General features: G+C 37.7%; 1 protein-coding gene across 1 annotated transcript in view; it reads right to left on the bottom strand.

Moving 5' to 3' along the window:
- The window catches only part of LOC131080002 (uncharacterized), a 132,381-nt gene that overhangs the window by 72,036 nt on the left and 35,656 nt on the right, over nt 1-24,689 (bottom strand). The gene's annotated exons all lie outside the window — the stretch shown is intronic.

Genomic DNA, 24,689 nt, shown 5'->3' with positions numbered 1-24,689 from the left:
TCTGTGGGTGCAAAAAATTTAATAACATGTGGGTACCATTACAATAGATGTTTAAAAAACATGATACGAGGATATGGAATACAAAGTAATACCATTTGCTCATTGATTTAGATCTTACTTTGTTCCAATATTAGCAGCCCCCCATCCCTCGTAAGGAATCAATTTCACATAGACCTTGAGCTTAAGCAGAAAATGGAAGATGCAATAGGAGAAGATGGATTAGATGTGAGTTGATCTTCAATATTTGGTCTTATACACTTTTATTATTTTGATTCTAGAGTTCTCTCTTTCTATAACTTTCTATTGTCGGCAGCTGTAACCTCTCATCCCATTGACCTACTTTTCATCATCTATGGAATTCACCTACTACATTTCCTTCATTCCTTTCCAAGTTGAGCACTAATGTTGGGCCTAGAGATTGTAGACCAATATTAGATTTGTATATTGTAACACACACTTTTCCAAGTTCCCAATCATTGCTTGAGAGCATACAGTGGAATAGAAACAAACATCAAATGGCGAGAGGGACAGTTGTCGATTTTTCAACCTCTTGTTCAATTTCATTTCATACGAACAAGTAATCAGTTCTCATTTTTGTTTCAAAATATGTTTTTTGATTTATTTGTCTCCTGAATTTTACAATTTAGTGGTCTTTTAAAATTAGATTACCTTTTGGTTTCAGATTACCTTATTGGTAAAATTTAGTGGATGTTATTGTTGATGTTGAGCAAGGTTCAAATCCTCTAATGATGAGGATACAAAGGGCCCAATTTTGAATGAAAATGTGACACATGTTAAGGAAATTGTAGATGAAGTATATGCTATGTGATGAAAGAAGGGTTTCATAATTATGTCTAATAATTGAACATTGAATTTTCTTGTTTCTTTCTCAAGTGGTACAGTTTTCCTCAATATTCAAGTATGCCAAAGTGGGTGAAGTTAAAGTTGTGCAAATCACTCCAAATAATGCAGCAAATTATGTTGCTAAAAATAGGCTTCACATGGAGAAGTAACCTTATATTGGAAGATCTTGGAAAGCTTTCGTGATTCAAATCATGCCTGGATCCAAGACCTAATGAGAAAATACATGGAGGAGTTGGCTAGTCCAGGTGTAACCCACTTTGTAATGAATTTTATCATGTTGTAATTTATGTATTAATCAAAGATTGCTCTAGAACACGTCTGTTAGTGAGCAGTGACCCCTATCTTCCTATTAGAGGACGATTGTCAAAGTTAAAATTGTTGAATAGATTTCTAATGAGTAGAACTTTTAGCTTCCAACTAATAAGATTGAAAATGTAAGTTCTTATTTCATTTCTCTTTAGCCTATTTACCAATTTTATGGTATTTTCATTTGATTATAACAATATTACTTCTTTAGCCCAGCTTCTTATTTATGTTGTTTCTTTGACAACATAAAGAGTCTTTAATTATCTATAATGTCCCTTTTTGAGATATTCCTGTTTTTTGCCCTGAAACAATAATTACTACTTCAAAATGATAATGACTTTATCAAACATCAGAAATTCAGGCTAATAATCAGATCAACAAATCAAAAGCACAATCCTCAAAATCAATCAAATCGTGAATTCTTTGGGAATCGACTTGCCCGGAGCATGAAAGAGTCTCCATACCTTCAAACTTCTAGCCTGAAAGCATTATAGGATTTTTGGCCTTCCAACAACTAGCCCTAGAGCATGAAAGGATTACATCCTTCCAACTCCTAGCCACAAAGCATGAAAGGATCACGTCCTCCCAACTCCTACAATACTCTTCCTCCAATTCAAATTGATTGCTTGATAAATTTGCTTGAATAACACTGATTGATATTTCTTGATGCATTGACAAGTTAATGTTTGAATGGGTTTATGTTTTAGTTGTTGAGGTTTAAAAGTTTGATATTTGAATGACTGAATTGATTGATGAATGGATTGATCTTTTTCTGCTTGCTAGTATGTTTTCTTGAATGAATTGATTGATGAGTGATGATGTATTGATGTCAGATTGGATAGATCTTTTGAAAACAAAAATTTAATTTACTTGCAAAGTAACATTATGATTTATTCCCCATTTATTGATTGAATGTTTGTTTCCTTTATGAATTTATGATCCATTCAATGATTCTCTCAATGAAATGATTTTCCTTTTATATCCATTTCTTGAAGGAGTCACCACCCTTCACCACTGCCTTTGAGAATAATAATTTATTTCCAAATTGATTTCCGTCATTCCCAATTTAAGATTTATTTATTCCTTGCTTGATGATCTCCTTCCCCAAGGAAATAATCTCTCTTTTATATCTTATTCTTGAGGAAGTCGCAACCTTTCATGATTTCTGCCGTTTGAAAGAGAACTATTCATCCTTAATTGTTGTCTTTTGAGAATAGTCATTTATTTTCAAATTGATTGATTGCTTTCCTCCTTTCCTCTTCTCGTAGAATGATCTATTTATAACTTAATCCTTCAATGGTCATAACTCTTTATTTCATGCCTTTTGACCATTCATTGAACTAATTATATTTTAATTATATTAAATTACATTTTTATTTTTTTAATATTTTAATTTACTATTATTTACTATTAAATCCTATTTCAAAAAGGGGACATTAATTTATCCTCCTTCATATTATTGATGCAAAGAAGTGCTAGATGAGCTATGCAAATGAGGGCACAAAGAAGACTAGAGAGGCCATTGGCTAATCCATGGTGGGATTGAAGACAAATAGCATTTACTAACCATTAACCTATTGCATGCACTACATCTAGACTAAACATTTTCAAGACTTTTGCACACTAACTTAACAATCTACACCCACCCAAAGCACAGTCGAGTCAGCACACTCTCTACTTTGCATGTTTGTTGTTAGTTATGTGCATATAGTCATTCACAGACAAACATGCACATAAGAAATTGAGTAGCAATTATGACAAGACTTCACTACTTCCTTAATTCATTACACTCATCTCCTACCCTCCCTCAACCATACGTTGCAACCCTATGCATACAGTACATAGGAGATCAACCTTCTTTTGAACAAGGTGTGAATTGACCCATTCTTGCCACTCGATGTTGCATAGAAAAACTACCCAAATTGCACAAGATCCCTATCAAAATCTTTTGTGTCATTTTCAACACTACCAATTGTGCAACCAAATCCTAATGTTGCTCTATAATCCTCTCTATGTCATTTCATCCTTTGTGCTTCATTGGCCAGAGTACACTTTCATCTTCTCTATATGATTTGTGCTCCCTATCCACTTCTTTGGACACAACATCAACCTGTATTGTGTATAGGCACCAAATCCTCGTCAACTTTCATTACACCATCAATGATTAGAGTAATTGCATCGGGAATTGTGGTTTTGCCCAATTTTGACTTTTGCCAAGAGCTTCAACTTTCCATTGCAAAAAGATCCCTTTTAATAGCAATGCCTCAACCTTTCTTTCACTTAACACACTCTACATGCCAATCTTTCAAAGATTCCTCAAAGTGTGTGATTCAATGCTAAAACCATTCCGAAATCCACATCATTTAACCATTCATTCATACTTCCATGCCCTAATACCAATTCACATATTTATTAAGCATGTTATGATCAATTATTGCATTACTTTCTCACCTATGCTCAATCGAGTTTCAAGGACGAGGACTGTTGGACATGTTTCCAATACAAGGTACTTTTGGGCCATTTTTTAGGGGGCGACAGGGAATGGTTGTTAAAAAATAGGGGGATTTTTAAAAAACTACAGAGAAATCAAATATGCATATCATGACAATGATAAAGCATTCATCATAGATATCGTAGAAGCTTAATACATAGCATTAGAATTGAATTGTGATTTCACATGAGAATCGACAAACATTTTACCAAAATTCAAATGCTTTCATTCATCATTGTCAATAAACATATGTCATAAATACTAAACATCCATAACTATAAAATGACATTAACTGTAAACAATAAACATAGAAGTCCATAATAATCATAATGCCAAGATAGAACTAAGTAAATATATGGTTGTCCATAACTAACACATGGTAGGTCTAACGGTCTAAATCAAAATCAGAACTCAAGTCTAAGTCACTGCCACTATGAGGGGTTGCCTCAACCAATGGAACTCCAACCAATTTTGGAGGTGTCACCTGAATAGCATCTTCGGGATTGACATCCCAACGTAAGGCTGCAGTCTAAGGATACTCGGGAGTTTGGCGATCTTGTACCCGCAATGCACTGTAAACAACCACTAACTTCTCCAATCGTATAGAGGTAAGGTCGTATGGCTAGAGTCTCACAATACTCATAAGTCTGGCGATCCTATACCCGCAATGTAGTGTGAATAGCCACCGACTCCTCCGATCGTCTAGAGGTGAGGTTGCTCCTCTTGACTAGTTTGATGAAGCTAAATGGGGACCAAATCCTCTCTGCAACGGAGGAAACTAACAACCTATGAAGAAAGACGAACAGCAAGTACACTCAAGTTTGGTGCATCCCTACCATGCCACATCCACCATCCAATAGGGTCAACTTGAGCTAATGTAGCTCTATCCGACCTTGTATCTGGTATGTTAAAGTTAGACCATGAAGATTGGAAGATGCAAGCCATTGTGTGCAAAATTTAGTAGATTAATCTTGACTATACATTTTTGTAAGGGCCTTAAAGAAGCCATCTTTTACATCTTCATCACTAGATGGAGCCACTCTCCCAAGTCTCGGTGCATACCATTTCAGATTGAGAGCATAGGCTGCCATATGAAGAAGAATGTTCATAATGTTCCAACGTTGTGTCACAATGGGCCTAAAATGCTCCTCATAAAATCCCAAAGTAAGTTCATTGCTATGAATAGCTTGCTTGATCCATCTAAGCATGTTGTCAAAGGTCTCATAAATCTCTCCAAGGTTAGAAGAGCCCGTATCAGCATATCTAATCACTCTAACAATAGACTCAATGAAGGAGCAAATATATCTGCAAATGCAAACAAGTTACAAGTTAGAAACATATGTTAATCATTAAATTGTTAAATGAACATTTCAAAATTGAATATAAAATCTAAATCAGCAACGCCAATTTTCTTACCTCATTGTGGACCATCAATTATCATCATGAAGTTTTCGCTTCACACTTATTCGCTCCAGTGTGCTTGCCTCATGCCATCTAACCCACTCTGCAATGACCACCATGGATTGTAGACCCTCATGGACCTCCAGCATCCTCTCTTACAAAATAAAATAGTTGGCACATCTAGTCTCCACGAGCTTGAGGAAATCCTTCCTCAAAAATGTCCTAAACAATGCAAGTGAAGCATGATGGTTGCAAATATACATTTGCAGATCTCTAGCCTTTGACACCATTGCCTTCACCCAATCAATTTTCCCAATGTCCTTCAAGGTATTGTTCAATGCATGCACACATGGGGTTCAAAAAATGTGCTTATAAGGACTCCACCATCAATCCAACTAACTTACACACACGAGCTGAATCAGTCACTACCTGCACATCATTGGAGGCTACAACCTCTTCTATAGCCTCTCTCAAAATCTGAAATTGGAAGGTTGCATCCTGTTGTGAGGTATTCACACATCGCCCCATCGCAAATGGGGACCCCACTTTTTCGCTTTCTAGGTTAGTCGTCTTAGCTTAGTTGGTTGTTGTTGAGTCTTTGCTATTAACCTTTTGTTCGTAGTTGCTCAAGAGCTGGCCAAGTCTTTCTCTTTGAGATGAAGTGAAGTTCAACATTCCCTTTGCCCAGCCAAGGCATAATCCCTTCTACTTCTCCCAATCCTTTCAGTGGGTGCCCAAACCCAATCACTCCCATTTTCATTTCCTTACATTTCCACCTCCCCTAACACTCTTCACTTCCATTTACCATACCTTCTAACCCACCTACCTTCCTATCCTCTATCCTCCATCCACCTTTTCTACCCCCATGCCTTAACCTCCTTCACACCTCTACATAATCTACCACTTCCATGTCCCTTACCTTACATCCCATCTTCTAACCTATACCTTTACCTACCTAACCCTCTCCCCATCCTAGTATACTCATCCACTACCCTTCATCTACATTTACACCTACCTTTGCCCACACCTGCATCTTCCACCCTCCTATCTGCATACGCCTTATACCTCCCACATCCTAAATCTCCCTTATACCTCCCACGTATCCCCTATCTACCGCATCCATACCCCTTATGACTCCCTTTCCCCCAACCTCCTCTTCTTCCCTTTCACCCGTGGCCTTTCCTCAACACCTCACCTTCCATCCATCCTTGCCTTATCACATGTTGGGCCCCACCTAATCTGAAGTGAAGATTTTAAAAAGTTTTTTTTAAAAGCTTATAGAGCATTTTGACTCCCTATCTACCGCATCCATACCCCTTATGACTCCCTTTCCCCCAACCTCCTCTTCTTCCCTTTCACCCGTGGCCTTTCCTCAACACCTCACCTTCCATCCATCCTTGCCTTATCACATGTTGGGCCCCACCTAATCTGAAGTGAAGATTTTAAAAAGTTTTTTTTAAAAGCTTAGAGCATTTTGACTCCCTACCATATATATACTTCATGTATCAGGCAAAGTGAGTGATTTATCATCTTCATGTTTGAGAAGAGAACAGCAGGTAAGTGAGTGATGCTTTTGCTTCAGTTGTCAAAAGATGTGAGCGATGAGATTCATTTCATGTATCCAAAGATGTGAGCGACGAGATTTACTTCATGTATCCAAAGATGTGAGCAATATAATCAACTTCGTGCACAAAGAGAGAGGAGCGATGAGGTTACTTCAGTCTCCCAAAGGAATGAGAGATCTAATGCACTTCATGTTTGGGGAAAGATGAGTGATGCCCAACTTCATGTATTAGGCAAAGACAGCGATATAGTCTACTTCGTCGAAGGAGATATCAGCGATCAGTTTACTTTATGATTGGAAATGATATCAGCGATAAACTTGCTTCATGTTTCAAGAGAGATCAGCGATTTATTAACTTCATGCTCCAAAGGATAAGAGCGATGAACTTGCTTCATGAGTTAGAGGATGTGAGCGAAATGCATACTTCACGCATTAAGGAAGCTGAGCGGTGAATTCAACTTCATGCCTTGAGTAAGAGGAGTGATGCATTAACTTCATGAGTTGGGTGAGAGAAGCGATATCATTCACTTCGTGTTTGAGAGGAGGAAAGTGAAATCCTAACTTCGTGCACCACAAGAGCTGAGCGAAAGACATACTTCGTGCGTTGAGGTTGAATAGCGATGACTTCATTTCGTGTTTGAAAGATGAAGAGTGATGTCTTAACTTCACGAAATAAGGAGGTTGCGCGATGATTATTTCATGTATCAAGGCATATGAGCGATATAATTCACTTCGAGTATCAAGGCGGGTGATCTACTTCAGTTGTCAAAGGAGAAGAGTGAAATACAACTACTTCATGTTTGGAAGAAGGTGAGCGATAAATCACTTCCGGTATAGAGAAAGAGGAGCGATGGTTTTAACTTCATGCATTGAAGAAGAGGAACGATGGTTTTGCTTCGTGAGTTAAGAAAGAGGAGCGATGCTTTTGCTTCGTGAGTTAAGAAAGAGGAGCGATGCTTTTGCTTCGTGAGTTGAGAGAAGAGAGCGATACAAATACTTCATGCATTGGAGTTAGTGAGCGATGAGATTCATCTACTTCGTGCACTAAGATATGAGAGCGATTCACCAACTTCGTGTTTCAAAGCATGAGAGCGATGCAATACTCACTTTGTGCACTAAAGATTAGAAGCAATGTAATCAACTTCATGTATCAAGACATAAGAGCGATATGGTAAACTTCATGTGTTGAAGGATAAGAGTGATGCATCAAAAGAGGATGAAATGAGAAACAACAATACTGATTTCCAATGAAAGAATTATCACCTTGGAGTTAGCATATGACAACATCGCAGATTTAAAGGAGTAAAAGAGATGACCATTTCAGTTTTCAAGAGAGAGCGCTCAAAATAAAGTGAAATCTGTTTAAGAGCAAGTCAGCCTAAGGCATTTTTCATTTAAAATTTATTGATTAATCAAGTCAGCCTTAGGATTTAAAAGAAGGAAACCTTTCACTTGATGGCCTATAAAGGAGAGACAGAACAATCAATTCAAACATCAAAACAAACAAATCATCTCCTTTTATGATCGAATTTTATCAACATTTAGCAGATTTTTAATCAACAAATGCAAGTTGGCAAGTTTTTGTAGAAAGCCGAATTCTCAAACAGCGAACTTCAAGAGGAAAAGAGCGAAATTCATGATCTTGTTAAGAAAAGTGATTTGTCAATGAAGTTGGATACAAGAAGGAGAAAATGATTAAAGCAACTTCATGTTTCACCATTTAGAAGCGAAGTTGTTACTCGATGCATTCATGACTAAGAGCGAAGTTCATACTTCATGTATTAGGAGATAGGAGCAAAGTTGCTACTTCATGAGTTTAAGACATCAAGCTTCTCCATGGATCAGTAAAATGAAGTGAGGTTCATAATAAGAGTACTTCATGAATCAATAAACTAGAGCGATCTTCATCTTCAAAAGCTACATGAGCGAATTTTAACTTCATCTTTGAGATAAGCGAACTTCATGTAGGGGGGCTTTAAGGGTGAATTCTCTTTGTATACTCTTATTAAGCTTATATATAGGGGGCCTTGTTTGTTTCGCAAGAAATGAAGGAGGGAATAAGGAGATCAAACAAGAAGCATTCACTTGCGTGAAAACATGATCTACAACATGAAAAGAAGTCACAAGAGAAGAAATTCCGAAGGAGAGATGCAAAGATGACATCAAAAGTTCATTCTAAGAACTTCAAGAGCAGATAGTTTCAGAAGAGTTAATCAAAGTTAAACGATCATCATCATCATCGCTGAAGCTAGATAATGTTGAGTATCAAGAGATATTCCTTCATGATGAATCAACTCAAGCCCACAAAGTGCAAGAATGAAGTGGCATCCCAGATGGCGTTCCAGTCACCATTGCTCCAATCAATGAAGTCCACATCAACACATCCAAGTTCAATGTACCAGACTAACCCAGTGATGGCACAAACTTTGAGGCACCTACCCTTGATTCCTATTGGTCCACATTTTTTGAATGCAATTATTTCATTGGCCGAATTTAGTTTGTTGTAACAAACCCTAATTTGGGTTTTCATTGTAAAATCTCGGCCATTGATCTCAAATTTGATTTGAGCCGTTGAATTGTATTGAGAGCACTATATAAGGCTCAGGGTCTTCATGTGTAAAGGCTAATAGTGAATAATTGGTTAATAGCTAATAGTGAGTAGAATAGAATAATAGAAGAATAGCAATTAGATTAGAGTAGATTAAGAGAGGGAAGAATTGTTGGTATGACTTGTAAATGAGATACTCTTTTCATTGAAGTTATGGTGAAATTTGTTATTTCAACAAGCCTCATGGTTATTCTTCTCAATTTATTTTCATGTTGATTAGATTGAATGCAAGAAGTTGTTGAATGTATTCAAGTGGAATCCGTCTAATCCATACCACTAGCCTCTTACTGATTGTGAGCGTGCCTTGTGTGGTCAACTGGAATGATATGAGCTTAACTTCGAATCGTTCTAGATTCATTGCGTTTGCATTAACTTGAATGGTAATCGATGTTTGATGGTATTGATTCGAATATCTTTGAGATATCCTTAGAAGATTGCACTAAGCTTGTGTCAAATTGTTCAAGTTGATGGTGAGACCTAGCTTAGTAGGATTCCACTCAGTTATTCATCTATCTTCCTACATTCATAGGATTAGGATAGACTCTCTCTCTCAAACCCTTATCTTTTACCATTTTTTTTAAACTCCAGCTAGGTTAGGATCAAAAGCATCACCATATTGTAACATCAGATGACCTAAGTTCCAGCGAATCAAGCATTCAGGCATTCGAATGTAAGTCCCCTTGTGATTCCAGCATAATCACATCAAACCAACTAAGCTTATCCACACGTAGAGACCCTACATACGGAACCTTGTTGTCTTTCTTGGATGAACCTTAAGCAAATCTTCAGCATCCGAGAGATTTTGTTCATACTTTTGGGTATTTTATTCTATGTTCGCATGTGCATAAAAAACACATCAACACATCCTTCTTTTTCCCTAAACAATCTATAGCTCTAAGAAAATAAGAGCCTACAATGCTAGTGGCAATAAGATTGATGAGTGGGCAATATTTGATATTGGTCCACCCATCCATGATTATGGAGCATCCATCTCTCATCCATGTTTGTCTCATATCTTCCATCAAAATACTCACCTTGGCGTACTCTCTATCAAGAAGGATAGTCCATAGCTTAGATTCTCCAAGTGGAACAAATGAGGGACCAGCAGTTATGACATCTTTGAACATTTGTTTAAAATATAGTTTCTCCAGGTGGAACAAATGAGGGACCAGCAGTTATGACATTTTTTCACATTTCTTTAAAATATGATGAAAGTGAGACATGGAATGGTATAGCATGATCATAAAGAAACTTAGCAATAGAGACTTCAACCTTATCTCGCGCTTGTATGTTAAACAAAACAGTAACATTAGTTTCTCTCTTAGTCTTCTCTGTCTTTCTTATAGTAGAAGTGGTACTCTCTCCCCCATGAGAAGCATCATCCATGGATCTTGTAGTCATTTACACACTAGGCTGCAAATTCTCCATTGAAGTTCCTTTCCTTAAAACATCCCCCTCCATATGCAATCTAGTTGCCTCAATTTTCTCAGCTTGAGTTTTTTTTTTGCAACCTTTCATCACTTGACCACCCATCCACAAAAGATGACAATACACTCTAGTATAGATACCCCTATATTGTTTGTGGCACAAATTGCACTCCCATACTCTACTACCCCCTAAATGTTTTTTATTATCTTTGTCAACTCTTGTAGCAAATTGTAATAAAGCTTTTTTGGGGTTGAATGGGCCTTTTGCATAGGTTTTGAGGATTTGAGAAGGACATTCGAATGGGTTTGAGGTTGAGCTTGCTACCCCAATGGCTGCCCTACTTCTAGGTCTAGTTCTTTGAGTTATTTCTTCCATTTCAACTTCATCATTCTCACTATCACTGCTCCCACTGCTACTAATGATTTTATTTGTATAAGAATGACAAAGAGAGCTGCAAGTTCAAAAATTAACAAAATAAACCAACAAAGCCCTCCCTATGTGTTGGAAAACTTGAAAAAATCTAAAACAAATAGCAATAACAAATGAAAAATGAAAAAAATACCTCTAGTGAAGTAGATTTGATGCCCTAACCTCCCCTTTCAACTGCTGTTCACTCCTTGACCAGCTTCTCCTTCTCTTGCTGCTCTTCTCCTCCTTTGCAAATGTTAAAATGAATCTTTTTTCTCCTTTTTGGTCGTTTTAAGCTTGATTAGGTTTTCTATTTTTTATTGTTGTTTAGGGGTCTTGGTGGGACCAGCCAAGTCTTTACAAAAATTAAAATAATTGTTTTTTTTTTATGTTTGAAAACAATGCTGGGCCATAGGGTACAGCCAGAAGTCCCCAAGTAGGGCAAGGGATGCCTAGACATCCCCCGACAATCTCAGGGATGTCTAGCCATCCCCTAAAACCCAAGAATGTCCCCAATCGGCGAAGCAAACATTTAGGATTTTTTTTTTGAGAAGGAAACGACACCTATACATCCCAAAACCATCCACAGTACGAGTACGAGGGTACCGTGCCAGCATCCCCATGGAGCACAATTTCTCTACAACATCCAATTACCACTTTTCACCCTCATTAAAGGAGGCATGAACTTAATTTCAACAAAAAAGACATTATTACATTCTACATGAAACATCCAATTACTCTCAATTTATTTTTTTTTGCAATAATGACAGTTAATCTCTTTCCTAACTATAAAATCAATGAGCATCCTCACGCAAACACTCAATTGCTACCACATCACTTCCACACATGGCATGCACTTCATGCAAAAAACTGTCTTGTGTGCACTTTTGCGAGTGCCTTTCCGTTTTGTGTCTTATCCTTGCACCTTCCTTTCTATGCCTAGGGTGAGGCCATTTCCTCGTCAACTCCTTGCAATTTTTTAGTTCTCGCAATGCACCATCATATTGTTTGCTCCACCTCGCACATGTGGAGCATCAAAAATGCGAATCTTCTAGAAATTTATGTAAACATAAGTGTTGACATAGACAAAGGGGCTCATTCCCACAACTATGGCACATAAATAGATAAATGTGCAACTCCATCCCACTACTACCCTAGTACCTTACATGATTGTGTTAACCCAATCTACCATCTGCATTGCACCTCAAACACATTTTGTGTAACTTCTAAAGCATGCTTAGCAATCTCTTAGTGTGCAAACATCTTTCCATTTTGCATAAAAACCCATCCTCACTTGTGCAATCCACCATGCTTCAAATATATTATCATCTGCTACAACTATCAATTTTAAGTTATCTACACCTACATCTTCCATACTTCTCTAAAAATTCATGCACACTACTTCCGTAGAGTACTTACTAGTGTTAGTAGTTCTTACCTGCTTTCCATCCTTGCACGAACCAAAAACTCAAGATTCTATTCGCACAGTCAAAGCCTACTGCCAATCAACAAAACAAGATGCACACAACCATTCAAAGTACAGCTTTAGCAAGCTTGTTGGAAATAACAAATAAAAGATGCATTGAAAGTAAAACAGTTATTTAATGTCTTTAGCTTGTGTTATTCTAAAGGTAAAATTCTTGAACGTCTGGAACTCTCATTTGACTTTGATCCTCCTTCCAAGAAAATGCAGGAATAGTTGTTGAAAAATTTGATACGAATATTAGGAAGTTCCTTAGTTATTGGCAGCTTTAGCTGGGATGCTCCAAGTTTGTCCCTGTGTGTTAATCCTTTGCAGTTTAACATCCAAATTGAAAAGTAATTATTAGTGGTCAAATATTGTAATGAACTAAGAAGAGATAGGGTTAATTGGAAAGCTATCATGTGAATGAATTTAGGAGGTTTAGCTTTTTAGTATAAAAACCTCTAATTGCAGGGTATGGCTCTAACAGTGAATACTTAAGATCCATCTGGTGAATGTCTCCAATGATATTACCTATCTAGAATTACAGGGGGGTCTCTATAAGAGGGATGAAGTAGGGAATTACCTCAAGTATATCCCCATATAATTCTATCCATTAGTATATCCTTATAGAAGTTCATGGTTGGCTCTCCTTACATAGTGGAGAAAATGAATCAATTTTAGTCTGTACAATGAGTTCTGTCAAAGGATGATCTATCATGTTTACGTTAATATAGTTTCACTTTCTGTAGATGGAACCTAAGAATTCTTGCTTTAGGTTAATGTTCTTCTCAAGTTAGATGAAAGCAAGACATTAACTAATATTTTATAATCAGATTGTCATAATGGACCATAAAATGATAATATGAATGACAGTCTAGGGAGGGAGGGGGATCACACATTGTTCTTCCTACTCCCAACACCAATCTAGGAAATCTATACATTGTTGGGTAGGAACAGTTGGCTTATACAATCATGAAATAATAATGATAATAACAGTCCACACAGGGAGAGTGCACAATGTCCTCCCTCCTACCAACATCAATCAGAAAAAGCCTATAACTTGTTAGGCAGGAATGGTTCAATCATACAACCACAAAATGACAATCAATAAAGAAGTGCACAATATCGCTTCCTGAGCATAAAGGTACACTTTCTACAGGTTATTATCTAGTCCTAGCGGTGATTGAGAGGGTATTCAACATTATTAGAAAGGAGATGAACGGGGTTGGGTGTAGGGGAACCAGACACTTGATAAAAATACATAGATAAATCCATAGTGGTTTATATTAAAGATTAAACCCATATAATTGATGGTGTCTTAAATTATTCTAATTCTCATGGCATTGGTGAATCTAAGCATGCTTACATTCTTGATATTAGTGCCAATTTAATTTATGGATAGCCAAGGAACAAAACCAAAGTACATGTAATTATGAAGTGGGTTATCGGCATGCTAATGCTGGAATATCTGAAAGTAATCATTTAAATCTCATCTTCCAGTGAAAATAACACATATTTTACTAATTCTGGTAAGGAAACGATGGTTGCACTGAGCAATCCTGATTGGAAGACAGTCACTGATAATCCAGTTTAGATCCAAAAGCTTTCTCCAGTCATCATCTTGGCTAGTGGTGAGGAGCATTACAACCCTTCCTCTCCACTGTACAGGTATTGTTATTTAAAAGGATGGATGATATTGAAGTTTTACTAAACCCATTAGAGAGAGAGAGAGAGAGAGAGAGAGAGAGATTATAAACTTCAAAGGTCATTGAGATGTCAATTTATGGATATCTTTATATAGTATCTTATAATTCGGATGTTATTTGATGAGAATGGATTGTACTTTTTTGTTTTGTCACAATGGCTAAGCCAAACTGGGTATGATATGTTGAAGATGGTCATGAGTCCATGATAATGTAAAATCTAATAGTGCCGTCTAGACTTTGTTATGACGCTTTCACACATAGCCCCATTGCAAATGGGGACCCCCAATTTTTTGCTTTCTAGGCTAGTTGTCTGAGCTTAGCCGTTGGTAGTTGTCGAGTCTTTGCTATTAGCCTCTTACATATAGTCGCTCAAAGATTGATCAAGTCTCTCTCTTAAGGATGGAGTGAGGTACAACACAATCTTTGCCCTCCAAAGCTTCTAATGATTAGCATTCTAATATTAGTCTACAAGATGAAGATTCCCTTTAGCATTGCCGATCATAGTAACTAAGGATGATATTCATCAAAATCTCTTGGCTTAGGTCAACTAGGATTTGAAGAGAACATGAGCAACAAGAATGAAGGTTTACCTCAGCTACGATGAAATCGTCAACACTCAATGCAAATGAACTTTTGGTGGCTGATTTGGTGAAGAGGGTTTTGACAACAAAGGATGAAGTTTTGAATCATGATTTGCCTTAGAGATAAAAATTTGGTGAGATAAAAATTTGGTAAAATTTAGTTTCAACATCTTGACAAAACTTTGGAAACCAAATGGATTGTAAAGGTCCCCTAATCTAGCCAATCATGTTTGCAAAGCTATCTCAAAATGCCGCCAAGTGGAAAGAGTGGCAAAGCTCCCTTCAAAAACCACCTTCTAGCAAATATGGCAAAGGTCATTCAAAATGCCGCCCTCAACCTAACTTGCAAAGATCATTCAAAAAGCAGCCCAAGTTTGCATTGGGCAAAGCTCCCTCCCAAATCTGATCAAGTGATGAGATGGCAGAGGTCATTCAAATTTTTGCCTTCAAGCTAAAGTGGCAAAGGTCTCCTAAAAATCAAGCAAAGGTGTTATGAAAAGGCGCATGTTGATGTGTGTTTTACGCACATAACAATACAGAATAAATTACCAAGATAATTTACCCTCTATTGAACAAAATCACCTCAGATGCTAAGAATGAGATCAACTAAAATGATTCCAAGGTTTCTACATGTCAGGTCTTGACGAGTGGGTAACTCAATGGTCGATGTGAATTGTTGTGTTCACTTGGGGACTTATGCAAATGTTTGGATTATCATGAATGATGCGGAATAGGTATGCTGACAACATAAGATTTATCAATATGGCTCTGGATTTACTTCTTACTAAAAAAAATGGCCAAAAGGAATAGGGTTCAGGAAATATATTCTAAGCCTAGGAATATAGGAAATGATGAATGGATCTAGTGGAATCAAACCGGGCAAGGTCTCACAATCAGGTATTGACACAAGCTTAGTGCAATCGTCTACGATATACTTAAAGATTTTCAATCTATCACCATCAAACGTTGACACCATCCAAGTTGATGCTTGTCAAGGGACACGTAATAGTTGAAGTTAAGCTTACTTAAATTTCCAGTTGACCACACAAGGCGCACTTACCAGCGGCAAGAGGCTAGTGGTATGCATTAAAGATTCCACACAAATGAATTCAACAAATCTTCCACTCAATCTAACATACATGAAAATAAATTCTAATCTAACTTGGAGGAATTGAGAACCATGAATGCAAATACAACACTTGAAGAGAAAAATCACCAACAATTGAACAATGATTATGATTCAAATAGCTACAACATATACCAACAATTCTACAAAAACTCTCTCTTACAAATGAGAGACAAGGAGGCATATATAGAGTCTCTTACAAAATGGATGGCCCAGATTGAAACAAGATCAACGGTCGAGATCATGCCAGCAAAACCCTAGAATTGCCCTAATTAGGGTTTACATCAAAAATGGCGCCACCTACATATGGCCCAATGAAAAGATACCTAGTCATCAAATAGGGAATCTTCTAAAAGATTCCTCCCTACATCTCTCTCTCTCCTAGCATACTCCAAGAATCTAGCCAATACTGAATCTAACTCCTCCATGAAAGTGCTAGGCAAGGTATCCTGTTGTCAATCAATCACGTCCAATGAATCCGAGCAAGCATTCAAAGTGTTCTCCCATTCTAGTATGAGCTTCTGCGAACTATGAACATGAATCAACAAAGAGACCAAGTCGTCTATCTGACTCTTCTTCAAAGAGTCTAACTGGCAAAAATACATAAATTTCATCTTGTCTCTTAATTCGGCTAAGTGTAAACCACTAGCATCACTAACATCAACACCCAATAATTCCTCAATCGAGGCAAGGATCTTCATCTGAATGTCCTGAATCAATCCTTCCATCTCCATACAACTCGACTGAGCGTTCTCATAAGTTGATTTCTTCACGGCTAATGAACAATACCAGCCATGGAAATCGTATCTGTCTCCACTACGCACAATGCTCTCGCTGACCAAGGTGGAATTAGGATTCTTCTTCAAAGCCTGGAGGCGTGGAATAGTCTTCTCTTGAATAGGCCAGAATTCTTCCCAAACTCACTCCAAATACTGGATTCTGAATGCAAGCCTTGTTGTCCTATCATATGCATGGCCAAACTGAGTAAGGAAATCATCTGCCTGCTTTCTTGTATTTTAAATCCACTTTTCCACCTCTGAGAGTGTACCTCTCACTGCCTCATAGTGTGAATGCATTCCATGATCAACTACAATAGGGGAAATAAGGGTGGGATCTTCATGCCTTATCCCTGCAATATACTCTCTAAGTCTGATATTCTCCTCTCTGTACCTTTCTTTCTCCGCAATCTCTCTGTCTAACCTTGCATCGATTGCCTTGAGGTTTTCACCAACCTCCTCAAATTCTTGCTTTCTGGATGTACGACCAAGGGCAACTGAAGTGATCTGGAAATCCATAGGAGTAGCAATGTCCATTGTCACGCCTGCCATAGTAACAGCAATCTACACAATCCACATTCTTGTCTCATCTCTAGCTATGTGCCACAAAATCTCCGCTCTCTTGGGATCTTTCTCCTTAGCACTCCTAGCTAGGTAGTCATCAATGTCGTCAATAGGTTGCACCTCTATCATTTGTTTACTTTTCTCCATACTTCTCATCAACCATTCAGGAATAGCGGCCATCTCCATGCCATCATCGAGACATATTTCTCGATCAAGTCCTCTCAATGCCGAGATAACATCATCATCATCGTCAAGATTATTCCTAGTCCAATCATATACCTCATTTCCCAAACTAACTTCCAAAAGGACAGTAGGGGATCTCGGCTGATCATCATTCTCATTAGGAGGTCCAGATGTCGCTGTGGCATGAAATTCCTGAGTATTCCCTGGTAATATCACTGTGTTGGAACACTGTTGAGTCTCCTTGTTCTGTTCTGTTACTTCAATCACTTCGATTGATGAGACACTAAGAGGTGGTGAAGGAATGATAGGTGGAAGAATGATAGTCTTTTGTTTCTTCTTCACCTCCTCAATCTTCTTTTTCTGGCCTTGACTTCTTCTGGCGTGTTCTTCCTTCTCTTGGGAGCTTAACTCTCTTCGTCTGCATGAATCCTGACATCACTGATAGTCCTCTGATCATCCTCGGAAGTAGACTCTTCCAGCTTCATCCTTTCATAAGTGAAGGGAACATCCATATCAACCAGCTTATTCATCTGTATATCTACCCATGCACGGGAGAAACTCAAGACCTCTCTCATCAATACATTCAGGTCAATCTCTTCTGACTCTGACCAATTAGGCAATAGTATTGCCTTCTTCATTTCACTCTCATACTGTGGGTGTGTATGATCTTTGTTATCAAAAACTTGATCAGGAATGAGGAAAAGTCCACACTTCCTCATAAAATCCACTGACATTCTGAACCACATTCTTCTCTTCACTGCTTGCTCGTCCATCAGGTTAGCCCAATAATCTTCTATGTCAACTTTGTGAATGAACTTCTCTCCCCTGATCCTTCCAACTTTCTTGTCTGAATCAAATCTTTCTCTTTTCTTATATGTAGCAACTCGATAGAATGCAAGCTCCTCACCCGCAGTGTTGGCGGCTATGGCAAACTGGCAAACCTCTAATGTCTTCCCAACTGAAATAGGGAATGGCATGGCTGTCCTGTGCTTCTCTCTCTGAATGACATCAAACTCTAGAAGTTGTCTCACCACTTCCAACAAGATCATTCTATCAGTCGGATACCTAGGAAGTCTGTAGGGTTCAAATTGAAACCCATGAATCCTGAGGTACGTGAAAGTGGGAAACTGAATATACCATGATCCATATTTCTCTATTAACTCTGTTGCCTCCTTGGACAACCTTCTGTGGATTCCGCCTTGCAGCATCCGTGTGATGTACATAGTGAATGCATCATTCACTCTCTTATAGTCTTCAATTCTATACATGCTCAACTGGGGGTAGCATTCATGACTCCTGAATTGTCTTTGCCCATTCCCGACTTCACCTTTGTATATTAATCCTCTATATGAAACAAACCGTGCAAGCAGGTATACCAGGTAAGAAGTCATGACGAATGACTTGGACCGCTCTACATCCCTCAACTGAAAGTCCAGATTGTCACTTATAATCTTAGACCAATTTACTAATGTTCTTCTAAGACAATTTTGGATGAAGTAGAACATTCATCCATCAAATATTGCTCCCTGCAGCATCCCCATCACTCTATGAGTAGGAATATTAAATTGATATACTCCTCCTTGAAGTCTACGCACATGAGCATCTTAAGAGCCTTGGAATGATGAGACCTAGGCTCAATCATCCACTCTTTGTTTATCAAATTTTTGCATACACCCATCTTCTTCGTGTATCTTTCTTCATATTCATCCTTGGTCACATCCTTCATGTCCATTCCACGTGGAATTCCGAACACCTCGGCAATAGCATCCTCAGCAAGGTAGGCAATGACAATGCCTTTAGGAGTTTTGATCATTCGCGTGAGCGCATCATAACACTGTGCACACTTCAAGATAAGCTCATTGCACTGTATGGATTGTGGAAATCCACCGGCATTGAAAATACCACTCTTCATAATGTTCGCATACGCTGGGGAAGGAACTTGATCTCCGACTCCAAACATCCGTTGTTGCATCTGGTCGAAGTCTAGGAAATGCAGACTTGTATCTGTGATCTCTTTCCATCTGGATGAAATCTTGAGCTCTAGATAGAATCCAATCTCTAGCATCTTCAATAGTTCTTTCCTTTCCTTATATCCAGACTTCAACATCGCACCTGTACGAAGCTTGAAGTTAGACTTAGGAAAATAAATAATGCTCTTAATAAAATTCCTGACTTTCTAAAGATTCTAGCTAATTAGAGCATGGAGTCGGGAAAATAATCCATACACTTGGTAAATTTTAACAATTAGATTCAAAGTGTAACAAGGCTAGGGCATGGAAACCCTCTATAAAATTCATTAATACCTCCTTATGCTTAAGGAGGTATGCAAGTTAAAATGCAAAGGAGTATACCGGATTAATGATGACTAAGGAAAGGTGTGAAAGGTTGTGTTTTCACACAAAGTATGTCTGAAGACACCTTCCGCAGTCAACAATGGAGGTCAACAATTCTGAAGACAACCTGAAAATCAAACTTTTAAAACATGTTGTAATCTTAAAAAATGTGCATAAACTCGATAAAAACCAGTTTTGATAAAAACAATCATATTCAGGAATGTAAGTATGGCTGGTAAAAAATAAATTTTTGAGGACAAATCTGAAAATTGATTACTTCAGACTTACTAGCACTTTGCAAAGTAGTTAAAAATCCCTGAAAAATGATGGAAAATAGCCAAGGAATCAGCTCCAAACAAAATCGCCAAAGTGGTTAGGTGGCTGGAAATGAAAATTTCTGAGGACAACCGCCTAACAATGGAGTTTTCAAACCTGCAACAGCAATAAAATGGTCTGAAAATGCACAGAAAACTCCACAAAACACCTCCAAATGCAAATCGCCTAAGTTGGAATTGGCTGGGCAAGGAAGATTGAAGTCTGAAAATTAATGGGCAGCCATTAATGGAGGTCAAATCTGAAGACAAACCTCAGATCTGAAGCGAATCAGGAAGTAGGAACAATGGCAGCCACCAAACATGCATGGAAAATCACCAAAATGTGGCACCAAACATTTCCAAATGAAAATTGAAATTTCTCCAACTATGGCGCCATTCTAAAATTCTGAAAATGTCATTAATGGCAGCTTGGATCTGCAGCAAGGATGGAAGCAAGGATGGCAGCAACCTGGAAAATCGCCCAAGTTGGGGAATAGACACCCCAAACACAAAAAATTGCCTGCCTTAACAAAATCGCACTTCACCAAAAATGGCCATTTTTGCAAAAATCGTGGCATTTAATCAACAATGGCAGCAAGGAGATATGGCGCCCAGCTGGAAAAATGGAATGGCAATGGCAGCCAACAAAGTCTTCAATCAATCACTTCACTTCAATCACTTGCCAACTATGGAGAAAAAATCGCCTTTCATGGAGACATCTGGCAGATTTAATAATAAAATAAAGCTAAAGGCTCCTCTCTAATACTTGCTTTTACCTCTCACTTTCACCACACAAGCAATGTGGGATAAAACACTCGCTTAAATACTTGTTTGGTAAAAAACTAACTTGCTTCTAGAAGGTTTAAAATATTAAATGCTTATTGCAAGTTATTAAATTTTTGATTTTAAAATTTTAAATAATCACTAATCATCATTTAAAAGCAATTAAATGGGGCTTACTTATTAAAATATTGCAATTTAAGTCTAAATTAAGCCTCCAGGGGAAAATCGACTTAAGTTGGGATTAAAAAATCCCTTTAAAAATCATTAAAATGTCAAAATTTTCCCCACAAGGGAAAATCGATGGCAGTCTAGACTGAAAATCCACACTCCAAATTCACTTTACTTGCAAAAAATACTCCCTGGTGGAAAATCAACCTCAGTCTGGATGAAAATCCGGACTTAAAACTCATGAAAATGCTCTCAGTGGAAAATCGACTTGGGTGTGGACTGAGAGTCTGCACAAAAATCCGCACTAACTTGTCATAAAACATCCTGGTGGAAAATCGACCCAGGCATGGAATCATCCTTACCGTTGTCCGCACTATAGTCCGCACTCCAGTTCGCACTCCTGATGGAAAATCGATGGCAGTCTGGAAAAACCCTGACACTTAGCCAAATTTTAGCACTTCCAGGGGAAAATCGATACAGGTCTGGATAAACAGTGGTGGAAAATCATAGCCAATATGGATTTCAGGGGAAACCCATGTGTAGTGTGGATTTTGAGTGGGGGGAAAGAGTGGGTAGTCTGGAATATGAGGGGAAAAGCACCTCTAGCATGGAATTTGACCTTTTAACCCTTGGAATATGGATTTCCCTTAGGAATTTGGCATTTTAACCACTCAAAATTGCTTAGAAACTTCAACATTAGACTGGACTTGGGCAAATTTTCCAAAAAGATGAGCAAAACGCTAGGAAATTATCGGGATAAAGTGCGAAAACAACTTAAATAATACCATAGGAGCGAGCAAAAAACTCCAAAAGGTCTCGGAATACCTTGGCACTTTAAAATCACTGATGTGTGTGTTTAAAAACACGTTAACGCTCAAAAGGTCCACTTAGACAAAACTTTGGATCATTAAAATATCAGCGTTCGCAACTTGATCCTATAACTTCAAAAAACCTTAGATGGCACTAGGCATGATCAAAACTCTGAGACTTGGGCACGGGAAACGCAAAATTGCCCACTAAGCAGCCAAAACCCTAACCTAACAACGCAGAAAGCCGGAAAAGAGGGGGTCCCCGTTAGCAATGGGGCGATGTGTGAAAAAGTCACAACACCGCCCAAGGTGTTAACTTGCAATGCCCCCTCAAAATGCCGCTACTAGCAAATATGGCAAAGGTCATCCAAAATCCCGCCACGATGCTATGATGGCAAAGGTCACTCAAAAATCCAATTAAGTGCTTTGTTGCAAAGAGAAAGAGTGGCAAAGTTCTTCCAAAAAGCCGATTCCAAACAAAACTTGCAAAGATCTCTAAAAAAGCAGATCAAATAGAGATGCAAAGCAACAAGATTTCACTGATTATATTACCAAACACAAAGAAATTCATTCAAACCCCAAGCAAATCAAGTTGGCCAACGTGAGGAATGGCGCCAAGTGTCATGAAATGTTTTTATTTTGCCAAACAAATCAAGTCGACCTAAAGGAGTTGGAAGTTAGAGACATACCCTTTGGTGTGAAATATCTTTATAAAAGGAAGATTGCAAATGTATTTTCATCACTCATTCATCAAGCAAATTCTAATTAGCACTTTCAAGACCAATGAATTCTTCTTCAAGACAGCAAATTTGGAAACTAATGTGACGATTTGGACATCATTTTGATCATTTCATTTGATCAAAATTCGTTCCAAGGCATTAAGGGTGGTAGAATCAAGGATTTCAAGATCAATCTAAAGGCAAATTTTGAAGATAAGTTATATATTTAACACCCTTTTGTTTGATTCGCAAGTGACAGCAAGAGGAGCATAATACATTCAAATTTTCATCACATCATGGCGACATGAAGAAGTTTGATCAAGACAAGTTCGAAGACCTTCAAGGTATATCATCTCAACATCAAGAGTTCAAGTCATGCAAAGCAGAGATCAAAGTCAAGATCTTGGAGCATGAAAGAAAGATAACATACATGATGATGAAGGAAAGTTTTACAATCTTGAATTCCCTTCGGGAATCCAAGAATTGAAGTCAGTACATTGAAGAGTTAACCCCATGCTTCTCATCATCATCACATTGAGCAAACTGGATAATGTTGAGTATCAAGAGATATTACTCAATATTCATTCATGATGATGAATCAAGTCTACAAGCAAGTTGAGGTAGCATCCTAGTCATCATCCCACCAATCAAAAGAGTTCCACATCAACATGTCTAGATGCAAAGCACCTGACTCATCTTATGGAGACACAAACTTTGAGTTATCTACCCTCATATTTCATTGGTTCACATTCAATATTGAACCTAAGTGTAATTTTCTCATTGGCCAGAATAGAGTTTGTTGTAACAAATCCTAATTAGGGTTTCTATCATGTAATCTCAGCCATTGATCTCAAATCGATCTGAGCTTTTGAATTGTAATGAGCTCTCTATATAAGGATCAAGCTTCTCATTTGTAAAAGGAAGAATAGAGATTAATAGCAAGACAATAGAAAATAGAGAATAGTTAATAGTTTAGTAGCAAATAGCAGCTAGAGTAGGCTAGCAGGAGAAGGCAGACATTGTTGCCTAAGTTGTAAATAAACTTCCTTTTCATTGAAGTTGTGGTGGAATGTGTTGTTTCTTTTACACTTGCATGATTTCTTGTTGGATCTTCATGTTAGCTAATGATAATTAGGTGGATGAAAGAACGTTGTGTATGATTTATGGTGAAACTCTTAATCCATACCACTAGCAGTTTGATGATTGCGAATTCGCCTTGTGTGGTCAACTGGAATACTTGAATGAGCTTAAGTTCAATTATTATTCAATCATTGATATGCATTCAATTAATGGTATTTATGCTTGATGATGATTTGAAAATCATCTAATTTCCTTGGAAGGTCTCGCTAAGCTTTGTGGAGTTGTTGCTTCGCATGTCAAAGCAAGGTTTAGTCAAGTTTCACCTAAGATTGTTCATCATTCCTACAGTCTTAAACTTCTTAAACCCTATGCCTTTTGCCCCTTTTTTAATTCTCCAAGCAAGTAGTTAGAATCTAAGTTTCAACAATTCAAGCATTCATGTATAACATAAGGCCCCTTGAAGAAACAACGACTAGTTGTGATTATCCACATGTCGTGACCCGACATATTAGAAAATTGGAGTTGTCTCAAGTGATCCTTATGCGAATCTTTAGCATTTGAGAGACTTTGATCAAGAGAGGATAAGATACTTTTCGGTATTTTATTTTGTGTTATCATGTGCCTAAAAAACACATCAACAGACTTCTACTCTAGTGCACTTCCTGGGCTTAGTTTGATTTATACTTTTTCTTTATTTGTATTTATCAGAATATTAAAAAATGTTACATATGCTGCATCATACATGCATCTTTACTAAACGCAAGTAACGTAAATCACAAAATACAATTACCATTTTAACTTCTCAATAGGAAATAAAAGATGAATACCATTCACTAACTATCCTTACACAATAAATTTATGCAGCAAGGAAAATATCACATATGCTGCATATACATGCATCTTTACTAAATGCAAAAAACCTAAACCACAAAAAACAATTACCATTTTAACTTCTCAATAGGAAATAAACAATGTATTACCATTCAATAACCATCCTTACACAATGAATTTA

Source organism: Cryptomeria japonica, chromosome 3 (genome assembly GCF_030272615.1).
Source record: "Cryptomeria japonica chromosome 3, Sugi_1.0, whole genome shotgun sequence".
Taxonomy (NCBI): Eukaryota; Viridiplantae; Streptophyta; class Pinopsida; order Cupressales; family Cupressaceae; genus Cryptomeria; species Cryptomeria japonica.
The sequence above is the reverse complement of the archived record's forward strand: the minus strand, read 5'-3'. Positions and strand labels throughout refer to the sequence as shown.